This window comes from Notamacropus eugenii, chromosome 5, assembly GCF_028372415.1.
Source record: "Notamacropus eugenii isolate mMacEug1 chromosome 5, mMacEug1.pri_v2, whole genome shotgun sequence".
NCBI classification, from domain to species: Eukaryota; Metazoa; Chordata; class Mammalia; order Diprotodontia; family Macropodidae; genus Notamacropus; species Notamacropus eugenii.
In genome coordinates, this window is record NC_092876.1 from 396555165 (window position 1) to 396573819 (window position 18655).

The window sequence follows — 18655 nt, forward strand, 5'->3', positions numbered from 1 at the left end:
GAGTGCCATGTAAAGCATATTTTTTTTCTGTAGAGACTAATTAGAAAATTTATTTTGCTTGACTATACATATTCATAACAAGTTTTATTTTTCTTGCTTCTCAGAGAATGGGGAAAAGAAATAATTTGGAACTAAAAAAATGTTTAATTCACTGCAGAAAAGGTTTTTAAATTTCAGAGAAACTGAGTCCAGGTATCCAATGGAATGATAGCCTATGGCTATGTTATATGCTGTGTAATATTTCATATATTATTACCTTTTATCTAATTACGTTAAATACTTGTTACAGTGAGAAAAAAGGATATTGATGCATCAATTCCATGAGTATTTCTGTAATTGTAATATTTTGTTTCATTATATTTAGTTAAATGCTATAACATTACTCAAGGAACTCTGTAAAACTATGTAGGGAACAGTTGCTTATCTGCATTGCTAAATATTACACCATTACTGATGGTTTCCACTAGACCAGACTATGGCAAACTGCCGTTAGTACTACTACTACTACTTAGGGCTCCATGCTACTTGCTTTTGTAAGGTGCATGAGCTAAGAATGGTATTTACATTTTTAAATAAAGTCTTAGCAAACACCAGCATATACAAAGAACTATAACTAAGTAGCCATAATTTTAGAAACCTGATTCTTTAAACAAAACCTACATTGCCATTGAACACTTTCAATGGCAAGATTGAGTTTCCTGGTAATGTGAGAAGTAAATTTTTTAAAGCAGGTGTTTTCTCTGTAACAACATGTGCCAATGATTATCAAAGAAAATTGATTTATGCAAATTGATTTATGTGTGTATGTCTGTGTATATGAAATGCGGATTAAGAATGACTAAAATTGCATATAAAATACTAGAGTAAAGGGGATTGCTGATGTTATTATCTACATCAGGGGTGGGGAGCCTCAAGGCCACAGGTTCCCCATAGATAATTCAGATAAAAAATGTTTTTGCAGATATCTTCCCTTACTTCTTTCAGGGGACATGGTGTAGTAGATAGAGTGCCACTCTCAGTCAGGAGAACCTGGGTTCAGTGTCATCTCTGACACTCACTAGCCCTGTGATCCAGGTCACTTCATTTCTTTTCTCCAGGTTGAGTTTCCCCTTCTAGAGAAGAGCAGTACATACTTTGCAACACAACCTTGTGATGAAGGTCAAATGAGACAAGGTATATAAAGCACTCTGCAAACTCTGAAGTAGTGCATGAATAGTAATAATAGCATTTTCTATACCACCTGTTATGTGTCAGGTACTGTGCTAAGCATTTTTAAATATTATCATCTCATGTCTAAAAATGGAATAGTTTGCTGTGGAATTTAATGAATTCTCCATTGCCAGTTATTCATTCTCTAGTCCATACAAGCCTGAATCATTAAAACAATTCTTTCACCAAAAAAAAAAAAATTATCATCTCATTTGATTCTCACAACAACTTTGGGAGGTAAGTACTGTTATTTCTCATTTTACAGACGAGGAGACTGAGGTAAATTGAGGTTAACTGACTTGCCCAGGGTCACATGCCTAGTAAAGCTAAATTATTATTTGGCAGTAGAGTAGGAAGGATATTAAAACAATCAAACTATTTCCTTGAATCTTTACAATACTGAAGTAGTTCTGACTGATGGCATAGCCAACACCCCAAAGGAATTTTGGAAAAAGAACAAAGTGATTATCTTAATGCCAAAGAAAGCTTACTATTGACTTACTGGGGAATTATCTGAAATGAGCAAATGTGGCTAGATATATTTTTAACTTGAATTTCTTGTTCTAATGGGGTTTCAAAATCTGCTCCTCCAACTGTACTGTAGACCTTTAACCACTTTAGCTTCAAAATATTTGCTGTTGGAATGCTGGAGGACAGAGACTGTGGTTTTTACATACTTATTTTTAAAATACTTTAAGGATTATAGATCCATGATTTCATCTGTGTGGTTATGCCCTTGACCAATACGGATTCCAAATGCCCCATAAAAAAAAAATTTCCTGAGTTGCTTTAATCAAAAGAAAATTATAGTCTGTGGCCAACACCTGGAGGACGAGTTTGTCTAGTTGTAGCTAAGCTGGTTATCAAACAATGGATCCAAAGTCAGAGTCTTTCCAGTTTGTTAGGACAGAGTATGAAACCCCATGTCATGAGTCCAGGATTACCTTTATTTCATTGACATGAGATAGGTATAGGACTTTGTTGGTGGTGGTGGTGGTGAGTCATTTTTCAGCTGTGTTCAGCTTTTCATGACCTTATTTGGGGTTTTCTTGGCAAGGATGCTGGAGTGGTTTACCATTTCTGTAACCAGCTCATTTTACAAATGAGAAACTGAGGTAAACAAGGTTAAATGACTTGCCTAGGGTCACACAGCTAGCAGGTGTCTGAGCCAGATTCCAACTCACAAAGAGAAGTCTTTCTGAGTCCAGGCTCAGCACTCTATCCACTGAGCCACCTTGCTGTCATATAGAACTTTAGTAAAGGAGTATTTGTATGTGGCCTTATGTAAATGAGCTATTTAGCATATTTAAATTAATTTCAAATTTTGTAAATATTATCCAAGGTTCTGATAAGGCATAATTTATTAAGGCATAACCCCCTCAAAAATATTTCTAAAATAATTTGACCTGGTTTTACAGATAGATTCAAAATCTTGGGAAGTGTTGCTTTAAAGCAACAGTTCTCAAACATTTTGGTCTCAGGACTCTTCATACTCTTAAAAATTATCTCTGACCTACCAAAAAGCTTTTGTCATGTGTATTATATCTATCAGTATTTGCCATATTAGAAATTAAAATGCCTTTGTATTATTATGAAAATTGTTCTTGCTTCCCAGACCTCCTTAAAAAGGTGTTATGGATCCTCAGAGGTCCACATACTTTGAGACTTCAGCAAGTTAACCTCACATCCCTTGAAAACATAACAGATCACAGAATAATAAATATTTGAGAGGAAAACATCATGCATGACGATAATAATGCAAATAAAGGCAATGCTAAAAGTAACAGAACTTACATCGAATGCAGTGATCAATAACTCCAGTTGACTGATGCTGGCCATCCTTCTAAGTGGCACAGTGGATAAACACTGGGCCCAGAAACAGGAGAACTTGGGTTCAGATACAGCATCAAACATTTACTTCTGTCTGCTTTAATGTCTTCAACTGTAAAATGCACTTACCTTTGAGGAGGACCTACTGGCACATAGCAGACGCTTAACAAATAACTCATTTCCTTCCTCTCAGAAGACTACGGAGAAAGACTGTGTTCTGTTAGCTGCGGTTACCATGTTGGATCATTTTGCTTCAGTATCTTTTGTTGTTATAAGGGAGGGTGGCATGAGGGCAGTACTTATTGGAAGGTCTAGTACGAAAAAGAAAGTTAAACATAATGATCGTAACAATATGCGGACAAGGCGTAGTATAGTGTTGCCTAGGAATGAGGAAATCCTCAAATCAAGTCCTTTTCCTGACACATACTTGCTTTGTGATCCTGGGTTAACTTAACCCTTTTATATGGAGAACTCCCATCCTGGACCCAGCTGTCCTGATTGGTGAATATCCAGCCCAGTCATGTTGTGCTTTGTTCCTTCTACCCACTAGTCATTTTGCTACCCAGACCAGAGACTGAATCCTGGAGTATTTATCCTCTGAACCTCTCCCAGAGCATGTTTTATATTTTTGGAAATGACTAAATCAATACTGCCTAGGTTACTGGCAAGGCTATATCGATTTTCTTCCATGTTAGTCTGCCCCTCAACGTGTCTGCTCACGATTCCGGTAACCTTTTAAAGCAAAACACACTTCTCTGTACATCTTATCTACCCTTATTAAAATGTTAGCTCCTTGAAGATGTTATGGGAGAAATACTTCCTCTCTGAGTTCATGTAATCTACCACAACACAGAAATTATAGAAGTTAAAGCCTAGGTTTTATTATGCTGAAGCACTGGTTCAGAATTCAGAAAAATCATTTTGAACCCAGATTGGAGTTTCTGGCAAGTTTTTATAGGGAGAATTATGCTAGAGAGAGACAAAAGAAATACATTCTTTTACATATCGCACTTTCGTACATTCTTTTAGGTATAAAAGTTTGAAAGATTTATAATCCTACAATGTCATAAAAGTTCAACAAACTTAATTAAACAGAATCATAATCTCACACTTCCCTTAAGGAAACAAACCTAGTTAAACAAACTCTATATACAAACTAAGTCAGGTTACAGATTAAACTACATTTAGAGGGTTCGAGCCTACAGACAGCTGTAGTAGAATACTTTCAGAAATAATTAAATCACCTTGAGAAGCTCAAAACTCTCCTTTGGCTTCTTACTGGAGGAATATCATAAAGTCTTCCCTTACCAATATCATTCCATGGGTCAGATTTTAGCTAGGTGAGGCTAATATTAACAGAAATCAGGCTTCAGTTAATCCAAAGTATTCCAGGAGGAATAGCACAAGAAAAGGAAATGGAAAATTAAAAAGATATATCATCACAATGACAGGAACTGTCTTTGCTTTTGTATGTATATGTCCAGTATTTGGCATAGTGCTTAGCACATAAACACAATATTTCTTTCCACTCACAGTCTCTCAATGCCCCCAGGCAACTCTCTAAGATTACAAATTGTAGGATCTTCCTTGGTTGAGGAATTTTCCTCATTCAACCTAAAAACCAGCATTTATTAAGCATATAGTGCAATACAGATCTGAAGTAGTTCAAAATAAATGAGAGATGCATACATTTAGAGAATCCAGCCCAAATGTTCACATGGATTACTAGTGCCCAATCTGTGGCAGAGCATTTCGAGCTCGTATTGGTCTGATCAACCACAGTCAGATGCATTGCAACTTGACTTTAATATAGTGATGTCATTTTGGTCCTCTTCGAGAACAAAGGATTACAATCAACCAAGCACGTGCTATGTGTTGGGCCCTGTACTTGGTGTTTGGGTTACAAAGACAAAGCTCCCCACCAAAAAAAATTACAGATCTGGACCGAATGATTCAAACTTGGTGATGATAATAAGTAAACAAACACAAATAAATAACAAGTATCCTTTGTAGATATAAGCTAAAGATAGAGTCAAACCAAAATCAGCCCTACAGCTTATAATCTTAGAGAGTTGCCTGGGGTCATTAAGACACTGAGCATCAATGGAAAAAATATTGTGTTTATGTGTAACATGGAATAGTTATTATAAGGACAATACGAGTTCAAGCTTTGCCTTTGGTACGTACTGGCTATGTGACTAGCAGTTTAACCTTTTTTTATGCTCTAAGGCAGCTCTGATGGAAAAATTACCAATCTTCATTTGTGGAGGGCTTTTACATACCATAACTTCATAGGTGGGAGATAGATCTGTAATAACAACAAAAAAATAGATTTAAAAAAAAAAGGTAAGGATTAAATTGAAAAGTTTTTGCACAACCAAACCTAAAGCAACCAAGATTAGGAGGGAAGCAGAAAACTGGGAAAAAATTTTTGCAACTAGTATCTGTGATAAAGGCCTCATTTCTAAAATATATAGAGAATTCAGTCAAATGTACAAGAATACAAGTCATTCCCCAATTGATAAATGGTCAAAGGATAGGAACAGGCAGTTTTCAGAGGAAGAAATTAAAGATATCTATAGGCATATGAAAAAAATGCTCTAAGTCATTATTGATTAGAGAGATGAAAATCAAAACAACTCTGAGATACCACATAACACCTATCAGATTGGCAAACATGACAAAATAGGAAGATGATAAATGTTGGAGAAGATGTGGGAGAGTTGGAACACTAATTTATTGTTGGTGGAGCTGTGGACTGATCCAACCATTCTGGAGAGCAATTTGAAACTTTGCTCAAAGTGCTACGAAAATGTGCATACTCTTTGACCCAGCAATACAGCTTCTAGGACTGTATCACCAAGAGATCTAAAAAATGGGAAAGGGTCTTACATGTACAAAAATATTTATAGCAGCTCCTTTTGTGGTGGCCAAAAACTAAAAATCAAGGGGATGCCCATCAGTTGAGGAATGGCTGAATAAATTGTGGTATATGAATGTAATACTATCATGCTATAAGAAATGATGAACAGGAATACTTCAGAGAGACCAGGAAAGACTTATATGAACTGATGCTGAGTGAAAGGAGCAGAACCAGGAGAACTTTGTACATGGCAACAACCACAGTTTGCAAGGAATTTTTCTAGTAGACTTAGTACTTCATTGCAATGCAAGGACTTAAAAAACTTCCAATGGTCTCTTAAGGCAAAATGCCTTCCACATCCAGGGAAAGAACTATGGAATTCAATCAGAATGAAGCAGATCATTCTCTTTTGTATTATGTTTTGGTTTGTTTTCTGATTTCTCCCATTCATTTTAATTCTTCTATGCAATATGACTAAGGTAAAAATGTATTTAATAGGAATGCATATGTAGAACCTATATAAAATTGTATGCTGTCTCAGGGAGGGAGTGGGGAGGTGGGGAGAAGGAGGGAAAGGGAGGGGAAAAAATCTAAGATATATGGAAGTGATTGTAGAACACTGAAAACAAATAAAATAATAAAAAAACTTGAACACCCCCAAAAAATCATTTCCTTATATAAAACAGAACATAAAAAGAGAATTTTATATGAAATTGTGAACCTCCATTTTATATGGCTTTTTAAAAAGTTTATAATAAATTCCACATATTACTTTCAAAAATAAGGTAAGGGAATATAGTAGATCAGTAAATAAAAGAACTCCTTCCCCTTCTGACTACTGACCTCCCTGACTTCCCTTACATGCCAACTAAAATCCCATTTTCTACAGGAACTTTAACCCATCTCTTAATTCCAGTATTTTACCTCTCTTAATTATTTCCCAGTTACCCTGTATGTAACTTGCTTCATATATAATTGTTTGGCTGTTATCTTTCCAATTAGATTATAAACTCATTTAGGGCAAGAACTGTCTTTTTGCCTCTTTCTGTTCCCCCAGTGCTTAGCACAGTGCCTGACACATAGTAGGCACTTAATAAATGTTTATCTATTGATTGATTTTGTGAATATTATTGTTTATAGAGAAAGGAATTGAAAGTAATCATCACTTCTCCTCTAATTAGTCTAGGAAGACTTTATGGAAGATTTTACATGTAGCTTTATCCTGTAGTTAGCTTGTTTGCATAGAATTGTTTGTACACAGTCTACCCTATTAGACTGGAAGCTCCTTGAGAGGAAGGACTGTCTTTTTATCACCATTGCTCAATCTGGTACATTGTAGGTATGTTATAAATTTTTACTGACTTACTAAAGCATCAGTGAAGTGTTGTAATGGATAGAAACCTGGACTTGGAAACAAGAAAACCACTGTCCAAATCTTGCCTCAGAGAATTACTAGCTGTGTGACCTTGGGCATGTCACTTAATCTCTCTCAGCCTCAAAAGTGAGGATAATGATGGCACCTATCTGAAATGGTTGCCTTGAAGATCAAATGAGATAATGTGAATACTATGAAAACTGTGAAGCATTCTAAAATATTAGCTATTAGATATTATAATAATAGTTGCCTGAAAGGTAAAGAATGCCAAGACAAGAAAAAGAAGAGCTCCCAACCCAAAGAAGGTATTATTTAAAAAAAAAAAAAAACTTGGAAGCAGGAATGGTCTGGTTAGACAAAGGTTATGTGGAGCACCTGTTTGGTGGGAAAAGTATTTCCAAACACGGTTGACACCGCCAAGAAAGAAACTTGAACTCCAGTGAAAAATAAATTATTTTAACTCTTCTCTTACTTAGTAATAGTGTTATCCTCACTTACAGATGGAGAAAATGAAGCATAGACTGGTCAGGCAACTTGCTCAAGATAAAAAAAGAAGAAGAATCATTAATAATCTGCTCCTTTATAGGTGAGGGAAATGAGACCCAGACTGACTTAGAGAAGTGACTTATCTAGAGTCACACAGTGACTAATACTGACTTCTGGTCCAGGCTCCTTTCCATTATGCCTCATCAAGGACTTGGCAGAAAGCTTACATTGTCACTCCAGCATGTAACTTAAGAAACTCAGGAAAGGGATTATGTTTCTTTAACTCAGTATGCAGCATATAGGGCTGAGAAGAGAGGACATCTGATAAATGTTTACTAACTTTGGCTGACTGAAAAAAGGATGAAAGCCAAGAGCAGAAGTTCCATTGAGAAACAGACTATAAATCTTTAATTTAATATGACTCATAATTTCTCTCCCATTTTGAAACACATCTCTGAAGATAATTTAAAACAAGTGAACTACATTACCTCTCTATTACTATTGAGAAGTCCTTAAAAGTATCAAATCATTATGGAGAGCAATTCTTTTTAAACAAATTGTGGTGATAAAAAATTATCCAATCTACAACAAGAGAAACTGAGGCAGAGCTCTAAGTCAGTGGTACTTTATTAAAGGGTCCATGGTCCCCTCCAATGAAGTGGACCTCAGATCTTCCTTACCATCTGGGATGCCCCCTCCTTCCAATGCCCTATTTTTATAGAGTTAGATATCTTAACATTCAAGAACAGCTATACTAAATACAGAATAATTCCATTGGTTGACATATGATGAATAGGCTAAAATAAGCAAACAATATATGAGCAGGGTCACAGATTGGGCAAAGCAAGGAATAACTTCACTGACTAGGTGGTCATAAGATTGACACATGCTCATGTTGGACAAGGGAGAATGGTTCAGAGGTACAGAAATAAATTTGGAGGACTTTCCATGTGATACACCTCTGCCACATTGGACTTGGTCACCATGACAAGGAAAAACAAGAGAAAAGGGCCTCCTCTGGTTAACTTCCTATGATTACACAAGTGAATTTACAGTCTGTAGCTCATAGCTCTGCAGCTGTGATATATATTCATACAGAAATATATTTATACAAAACTTATGATCACTACTCCTGTAGAGTCATAATGAATTAACTAATACTGATTAGAGTTTGAATTGGAGTCCTCAAGGAAACAACTTTCTCCTTCCCCACTTTGATCCACAGAAAGGCCCCAGTCTTTCTTTGGATCATTACAATCTAAATGAATGGAGGGCAAACCTCCATGTGTGACACAAAACCAGTAGGGGGGCAGTCCCCTCATAGAGGCACAAAGGTGACCTTGGTAAAGACAAAAATGGGCACAACTTACAACACACTGATTATGTTCCATTTGATTAAATAATAACTCATACTGTACTAAATGCAACAACAAATGTTGGGAGAACATAGGGCATTTGTTCAGGTGCAGCAATGCAAGCATTGTTTGCCCCACATACAGGTTCTGGAAATCTTTTGAGTTTGTGAAAACAGTTTAAGCAGTTTTGACAACCAGGCACCCCATTATGGTGATGAGAGGCAAGATCCCTGTAGCCAATGCTGCAGCAAAGGGAGTGGAGGAAAATAAAGAATAGGATGAGCTCCAAGAGCAAAGGAATTATCAGTGTTCTCAGTCTTTGCTGTCAGTGGTGGAGCAAAAGCCAAAGGTTCCAGTCACTGCAGGCTTAGGAACAAGTGGATTAGGATCCATTTGTGGAGAGGATGGTGATGACAAAGAATCTCATCTCCTACGGTTGTCCAGTCTCTGAAACATCCTCTGATGCAACTCTGTGGTCCTCTGGAGATCTCTTCTCTTAGAAATACTAAAATGAGTGGGACTTCAGAGCAGCTTCTAGTGGATTTGGTTCTCCAGTTCAGGTCACTTTCAGAGATTTCCTTCTCTTTTAAACACCTCTGACAAAATAGATCTTAATACAATTCTAATTTGCTATGATAATAGCCAGGTCAGATAGTGAGAGCCAGTTCAAACCTTACTAGCACTAATATGAACATCACTAGACCTGAGACTTTATATGTTTAGGCTGGCAAATTCAAATATGAATTGAAAAAAAAATTTAAATTCTGATCCCAGATTTTATTCTTAGCATATACAATTACCTAATCTTATTACAACTATTTATTGAAACTGAAAAATTATCTGAAAAATTGAAACTGAAAAAATTTTTTCCACCTATTTTTCTTTAGCTGCTCATCCCTCCCCTAGAAAGAGATTCTGGTAGGGAATTATTAACAGAACACTTTTTTAAGATAAGATGATGACCCCCACCCCCACCCCCGATACACAACTGAATTAATTTAAAATTTTCCAAATAATTATGATTGTAAGAAGAAATTCTGGATAGGATGTCTAAATGCACTGTGGTCAGTTTCAAGACAGTGCAGATCAAGCTAGTTATAATAAAATATCTTTGGCTTTCAAGACATGCTCAACATTCAAGTGGTAATAAAAACTCAAATAAAAGATGGTCTAACATTCTTTTCTTCAAACCAAAACTGAATATGTCTCTATTTTAGGCTTAACAATAATTTGGTCCCTATGGTATATGAATGTAATGGAATACTATTGTGCTATAAGAAATGATGAACAGGAAGACTTCAGAGAAGACTGGAAAGACTTATATGAACTGATGCTGAGTGAAAGGAGCAGAACCAGGAGAATTTTGTACACAGCAACAACCACAGTGTGTGAAGAATTTTTCTGATAGACTTAGTACTTCATTGCAATGCAAGGATTTAAAAAATTCCTAATAGACTCTTGAGGCAAAATGCCTTCCACATGCCAAGAAAGAACTATGGAATTTGATCGCAAAATGAAACAGACCATTTTCTTTTGTATTATGTTTTGTTTTGTTTTATGATTTCTCCCATTCATTTTAATTCTTCTATGCAACTTGACTAAGGTAAAAATGTATTTAATAGGAATGTATGTGTAGAACCTGTATAAAATTGTATGCTGTCTCAAGGAGGGAGTGGGGAAGGAGGGGAAGGAAGGGGAAAAAAAATCTAAGATGTATGGAAGTGATTCTAGAACATTAAAAACAAATAAAATAATTTAATTTAAAAAAACAAAAAAAAAACAATTTGTTCCCATAAACTGTTCCATCAATACCCAATTATCCTCATGGTAATTTTAAGAAGGACTAAAATTTTAGGCTAAATAACTCAAATCTTATCTCTAGTATTATTAATCTTTGAAACTTCAGAGAATTCTATTTGATGCATCATGAGGGTCTGAATTGGAAAATGAATCTTTGTCTCTCTTAATATTATTAGATAGATGTTTTCAACAATTTTTACATGTAAAATTCTTAATCCAATTTTCAAAATTGTCATATCTCCCACTAATCATATTATTATGATGAAAGAATGTTATAAGATGGGCTCCAACTGAAAATGATCCCTCATTAGCATATATTCCTTAATCAAAAATCAGCAGTAGGGTTCATCTTCTTTTACACTTGCCCTTATCAATGGAATTTGCTATGTAAGGAAAAAAGCAGGGACATAGTAACATTAGTTCAGTTTGATTTCAGGTATGAGTCAAAGGCAGACCATTGTACGACAGGATGTCATAGTCAGCCTCAGAATTAACCAGCTGAGAACATTTTTTATTTACCAAAATGGGGACAGGTCAAGAGAATCCTACTATCACCTTTATGAGGTCATTCTTTTGACTTTCTTAGGAACAGACATACACCTATGGCAGTCATCAGACTGCAAGGATACATGGAATTTCCCTTGGATGATGAACCAGCAAGCATCCTTATGCAATGTCAAGAAGACACTTAGACTTGGATTCAAGACTTAGAATAGGGACGGAGCCAAGATGGTGGAGTAGAAAGACACACATATGCAGGCTATTCCCACACAGCCCATAAAATACCTGTAGAGAGGGACTCTCAACAAATTCTGGAGCAGCAGAAGTGTAGAACAACAGAGTGGAGGAGATTTACAGTCCAGGGTGACCTAAAAGGCCCACGGGAAACGTCTGTTGCACCAGACGTGGAGCGGAGCCCAGCCCAGCCTTGGCCGCACTTCATGGCTCTGGGAGGAGGACACCTGGGGGCAGAATCTCCAGTAGTGGAATCCCCAGTCACAGCAGCAGCAGGTTCGCAGATCCCTCAACTCACAGGCACCAAAGGTCAGTGACAGGGTTTTTTCAGCTGGCCAGGAAGGGAGAGGGGCCTTCCCATAGCTCCAGTAGCAGGCAGTGGCCATGGAGGCCACATCAGGCAGGCAGCAGTTTCCACAGCAGCCTGCACCAATTGTTGGATCGTAAAACCCCTGGGGGCACTGAGCAGCCCATTCTTACCTCAGCCCTGTGTAGAGGCCATGAGGGAGCTGATCTATATCTCACACTGAATGGCAGCCCTGCTCCCACAGCTTATCTGAAAATCAGCCCCCAATGCTGGCTTGGCGGAACTGGAGGCCAGGTGACTGTGGAGAGGAAACTCTGTTAAGATTCTGGGCACAAAAATCTCTACCTGCTCCCAGATCAGTGTACATGCTTGATTGTGCCACTTAGGAGGAACTGAGATCTTACAGATTCCCAGAGTATACCCTACTCTTGACAAAGGACCCAAAAGTCAAGTAACTGGTTGGAAAAATGCCCAAAAAAGGGGAAAAAAATAAGACTATAGAAGGTTATTTTCTTGGTGAACAGATATCTTCTCCCATCCTTTCAGATGAGGAAGAACAACGCTTACCATCAAGGAAAGACATAAAAGTCAAGGCTTCTGTATCCCAAACTTCCAAAACGAATATTCAATGGGCTCAGGCCATGGAAGAGCTCAAAAAGGATTTTGAAAATCAAGTAAAAGAGGTGGAGGAAAAACTGGGAAGAGAAATGAGAGAGATGCAAGAAAAGCATGAAAAGAGGGTCAACACCTTGCTAAAGGAGACCCAAAAAAATGCTGAAGAAAATAACACCTTGAAAAATAGGCTAACTCAACTGGCAAAAGAGGTCCAAAAAGCCAATGAGGACAAGAATGCTTTCAAAAGCAGAATTAGCCAAATGGAAAAGGAGGTTCAAAAGCTCACTGAAGAAAATAGTTCTTTCAAAATTAGAATGGAACAGATGGAGGATAATGACTTTATGAGAAACCAAGAACTCACAAAACAAAACCAAAAGAATGAAAAAATGGAAGATAATGTGAAATATCTCATTGGAAAAACAACTGACCTGGAAAATAGATTCAGGAGAGACAATTTAAAAATCATGGGACTACCTGAAAGCCATGATCAGAAAAAGAGCCTAGACATCATCTTTCATGAAATTATCAAGGAAAACAGCCCTGATGTTCTAGAACCAGGGGGCAAAATAAATATTGAAAGAATCCACCAATCACCTCCTGAAAGAGATCCAAAAAGAGAAACTCCTAGGAACATTGTGGCCAAATTCCAGAGTTCCCTGGTCAAGGAGAAAATATTGCAAGCAGCTAGAAAGAAGCAATTCAAGTATTGTGAAAATACAATCAGGATAACCCAAGATCTAGCAGCTTCTACATTAAGGGATAGAAGGGCATGGAATAGGATATTCCAGAAGTCAAAGGAACTAGGACTAAAACCAAGAATCACCTACCCAGCAAAACTGAGTATAATACTTCAGGGGAAAAAGTGGTTTTTCAATGAAATTGAGAACTTTCAAGCATTCTTGATGAAAAGACCAGAGTTGAAAAGAACATTTGACTTTCAAACACAAGAATCAAGAGAAGCATGAAAAGATAAACAGCAAAGGGAAATCATAAGGGACTTACTGAATTTGAACTGTTTATATTCCTACAATGTAGGAATTTGTAACTCTTGAAACTTTTCCAGTATCTGGGTAGTTGGCGGGATTACACACACACACACACACACACACACACACACACACACACACACAGGGACAAAGAGCACAGGATGAATTGAATAGGATGGGATCATATCTTTAAAAAATGAAATTAAAGGGTGAGAGAGAAATATATTGGGAAAATAAAGGGAGAAATGAAATGGGGCAAATTATCTCTCATAAAAGAGGCAAGTAAAAGACAGTTCAGTGGAGGGGGAAAAAAGGGAGGTTAGAGAAAAGACATGAAGCTTACTCTCATCATATTCGACTAAAGGAAGGAATAAAAGGCACACTCATTTTGGTATGAAAACCTATCTTACAATACAGGAAAGTGGGGGAGAAGGGGATAAGCAGGATGTGGGGGATGATGGAAGGGAGGGCAATGAGAGGAGGGAGCAATTAGAAGTCAACCCTCTTGGGGAGGGACAGGGTCAAAAAGAGAGAGCAGAAGAAATGGGGGGACAGGATAGGATGGAGGGAAATACATGACTATTATGGAAGTCATTTGCAAAACTACACAGATATGGCCTATATTGAATTGCTTGCCTTCCCAAAGGGGATAGGTGGGGAGGGAGGGAGGAAGAGAAGGTGGAACTCAAAGTTTCAAAGAACAACTGTTGAATATTGTTCTTGCACACAACTAGGAAATGAGAAATACAGGTAACAGGGTGTAGAAAGTTATCTTGCCCTACAGGACAAAAGAGAAGATGGGGATAAGGGAAGGGAGGGATGTTAGAAGGATGGACAGATTGGTGATAGGGGAAATTAGAATGCTCGGTGTTTTGGGGTGGGGGAGGAGAGAAATGGGGGGAAAATTTGGAACCCAAAATTTTGTGGAAATGAATGTTGAAAACTGAAATAAATAAATTTAAATTAAAAAAAATTCTGAGCTTAGGGAATAACAAAGAGCATTTCCCTATTCAAAGCAGAATATTGAGAAAAAAATCATATGTGAAACCATGAGTTTCCATTTCATATCACTTTTTTTTTTCAAAGTAGATACTATCCCAGGTGGTGCTGGAGGGGCTGGCAGGAGGGAGAGAATTTGGAATTCAAAATTTAAAAAAAATGAATGCTAAAAGAAATGTAGGCACTAAATTTCACACTTTAATTCCGATTTAAAAAAGACTTAGAATAGCAGCAAATTGAAATCCCAAGAGACTCTTACTCAAAACTGCAAAATTTCACTAACTACAACTCAGGGCTAGGTAATTGTTACTTTTCTCATATATTAGCCTCCAAATTTCATCCAGAATTTTTTACTGTTTTTTTAATTCTTCACAAATTTCATCTTATTTTTCCTTATCATTCCCCCTTTGGTCTACAGATAAAGCCATCAGACCATTTCTAGAATTCAAGGGGATGAGAATAGGATGAGATTTCCCCCAGCAGAGTCCATGTAGGCAACTGGCCCATATCTGGGCACAATTTCCTTGCTGAAAGTAATGGTATCAGAGGAATCTGTGACTTCAGAACTAGAGAATAGTTCAACCTTAGTCAAGGACTGACTTGGGCACAATAATAATCTTTTTCTGTAAGTGCTCAAAATGGGGTGTAAGTTAACAAATGGCCACCAGTGGATATGACTTGAAATGCAATCTGATTAAAAGCCATGTAAGTGATGCAATAAGCTATCCACATCCAGAAAAGAGGTATGGGATTGGAAGGCAGAATGAAGCAGACTATTTTCTCTTGTGTTATGTTTTGTTTTGGTTTGGTTTTTCTCATGGTTTCTCCCATTCATTTTATTTCTTCTAAGCAACATGACTAATGTGAAAATGTGTTTAATAGGAATGTAGGTGTAGAACCCAACAAGACTGCATGCTGTCTTGGGGAGGGAGGGGAGAGAGAGGAGAGAAAATTTAAGACTTATGGAAGTGATTGTTGAAAACTGAAAACAAATAAATTAATTTTTTTAAAAAGAAAATATTTGATAACTATTTAAATATAAAGAAATAAAACTCATTAAAACTATTATATGGCATACCTTTACCATTAAACAGTGAATGAAGTAATGCAAAAAATATATATATTGTAGAGACCATATAAGATTGATTGCATGCCATCTTGGGGAGGGAGGGGGAGAAAACTGAAAAACTTATGAAAGTTATTTTGAAAATTGAAAACAAATAAATAAATAAATGTTGGGGAAAAGAATAAAAGCCATGTAAGTTGGAAAAATGGCTGTCATGCATCTGCCACTGGGATGGAATCTGGAGTAACCTACTCTTGCTTAAGTAAATCTATTATCCCTTGTGTACCACACTGACTTGAACTAAAAATCTATTCTTGGGGATAGAAATTCTGGGAAGGAGTGGCTTACTTATCACAGTCACTCAGACCTAAAAGACTGTTTAGCACTGTACTGCTGTTTTCACTTTATCACAAGTTCATACACAGTGAATAGCTGGTTCAAAATAATAGCATTAAAAGATACAATTATGGGAGTTTCCAGATGATCCCAAATGACATGACACCCATTGTTTAAACATTTCCTATTTCCTCTTTGAGTGCGTGCAACCTTAGTTCTTCAAATGTGCAGTGCTTCAGAGTTTCCCAGTACTCTTGGCAGAACGGCTCATTCCAAGGAACTGCATAAAGATATGATAAGAAAATTTTACCATGCTTTCCTCCCAACAGTAAGTCATTTATTATTATTATTATTGTTCCTATTGCTATTATTACTTTAGTTGTTTTTAAGATATACTTTAATAATCATAAAATAGATACCCTTATAATGTAATAGTATTAAGATTGAAAAGAGGAAGAAACTTGCTTTAAGAGCTTCTCAGTCTCCTCATACTTAAAACATCATTGATCATGATAATTTAGTTTAATATTTTTCAAACTTATCAATTCATAGAAAGTAATTTAACTTACTCCCCCCCAGCACTTTCATGCTAATCGTAGCAATTTCTGTAGTGACCACCACGTGCCAGGCTTTTTCTATGTCTTGAAAGTTGCTTATGCCTGTTTTTAATTAATACTTTAAAACTTTTAGTCCATAATTTCCCAATTTTCTAAACATCCCATGTCAATTAGAAAAAGTACCTATAAATGGAATAGCATTTTGTTTGATTACATTCCTGCACATCCTGAACATTACAGTGCTCACCCTGTACTCAAGTCAGGCACTGTGACAAACACTTCACAACTATTTGCTTTTCCCAACAACCCTGGGAGATAGGCGTAAATATTTATTATTCTCTTTGTACGTACAAGGACTGATTAGATTCTCTAATTTCCTATCATTACAATATTTTCAACTCATCATTTTTATTTACTATGACTAGTGGCAATAACAAAACTTCATTTTGCATGAAGTTTCATTATTTTTTTGGTTGGCTTATGTTAAAAAAAAAATTCATGGTGACACTCCCAATTTCCCATTACTGCTTCTTTGTTTCTTTGAGTTATGCAAAGAGCCAAATCAATTCCTTTACATTGTCCATTGCTAATCCTTTAGCATGGCTATTTAAATCAGAGCAAAGAGATGAGCCTTTCTCTATCCATCAATTAACATATTTTATGAAATGTATTTTGTAGACTTATATTGATTGGGGAAGAAAGACATACAGCAACTACCAAAGAGTCGTTGGTTTAAAAAAATTCCTACATCTTTTCTATTTCAGTGGGATTAAGACTGTCCCTGAAATCTCCTTTTCAAAACTCCAAACCCTTTACTTTGAAACCCTGAATTTACACTATCAATGCAAATTCTCCAATACTTAATTTTTATTTATTAATATTTATGTTATTAATTATATATTAATGTTTATGTTATTAATTATATATTAATATTTATTAATAACTAATTAATACTTAATTTCTGGGCTTAATGTTTAGGATCTTAAGACCAGTCAACTAGGGTCTAAAGGTCCTTTATAAAGGGAATATTCAGCAAAATTTATACCTACTTTCCTTGAAAACTTCTTGAAAATTTAGCTCTGATTGTCAATAACTGACTTAGTCCTACATAAATATAAGCAAAAACTACCTTTTCCTCATATCTGTAAAATTAAAATAAGCCTTGCCAGGTAAAAAGAGAGTAGGATCCCACCTCCCTGAACAGTCCAGCCTTGACACTTTACTGATGAGGTCGGGAATCTCTCCCTTAAAGTCCTAAAAGTTCCCCCTCAACCAATTTTAGAGATTTCTCAATTAATAACAAAAATGATTTAATTACTCCTTGTTAAAATAATTTAAAGACAAAAATGTCTATTTTAACCTTGCTAACAGGAAGTTTTTAAATTAGCAAGGTGACTAGCTGGCTGAAATGAGGAACTTGCAATTCTACTGTTGAATCTCCCTAGTTCTAAAACATGAAAGCAAGAAAAACAGAGGAAAAACAAACAATAACCTATATTTAAAAAGTTAAAATTATGGCTATATATTTTTTATAAAAAATAGAATTTAAGTGCACCAGAGCTTATAAATTTAGACAGATTAGTCACAAATAAGTTTAAGATAAATCAAGGGAGACTCACCAGTCTTGAAGAGATGTACCTCAGGCTCAGAGAATTTGGGTGCAGACAGTGAAGGTAGTCCAACCACCCATAGCTGGTGTCTGTGGGGGAGACATCAACAAAAATTTGTCCCAGCATGTACTTCTTTTTTTTGGGTCCCTTGCCGACACTGACCAAAAATAGTTGGGTTGCATCACTGTCCTATCTCAGGATGCCAATAATGTGGTGATAAAAAATTATCCAACCTATAATAAAGAGAAATGAAGCAGAGCTTTTAGCCAATGGCACTTTATTAAACAGTCCCTAGTTTTCTCCAAAGAAGTGGCCCTCAGATCTTACTCCCCATCTGAGATGCTTCTCCTTCCAGGGGCCTATTTTTATTGAGTTAGAGGAAGAGAAAGTCAGGCTGGTGACTTTGCACAGCCCTCCCTCACTCAAACAAAGTCAAGTGAAAGTCATATCATCATTTCTCTGATGTCCTGGTCTTCTTCGAAAATGTACAAACACAACCTGTGAGGAGACCTAGCTGCCTGAGTGG

At 36.5% G+C, this 18655-nt stretch overlaps 1 protein-coding gene and 1 long non-coding RNA gene across 3 annotated transcripts in view; both read right to left on the bottom strand.

The window, feature by feature from the left end:
* The window catches only part of LOC140506873 (beta-1,3-galactosyltransferase 5-like), a 40976-nt gene extending 37258 nt beyond the window's left edge, over nt 1-3718 (bottom strand). Inside the window, exon 1 of one of the 2 annotated variants that reach the window (XM_072614500.1) lies at nt 3169-3718. The gene's annotated coding sequence lies outside the window, so the exon portion shown is untranslated. Of the gene's footprint in view, nt 1-3003; nt 3145-3168 lie in introns of those variants that run through there. The other variant, XM_072614499.1, reaches the window with a different exon arrangement.
* An 11023-nt stretch (nt 3719-14741) lies between these two features.
* On the bottom strand, nt 14742-18450 carry LOC140506877 (uncharacterized). Its single transcript, XR_011968142.1, has 2 exons — nt 18139-18450; nt 14742-16242 (listed from the first exon to the last, which is right to left on the bottom strand). It is a non-coding gene; the product is annotated as an uncharacterized lncRNA (long non-coding RNA).
* Nucleotides 18451-18655: the final 205 nt, after the last annotated feature.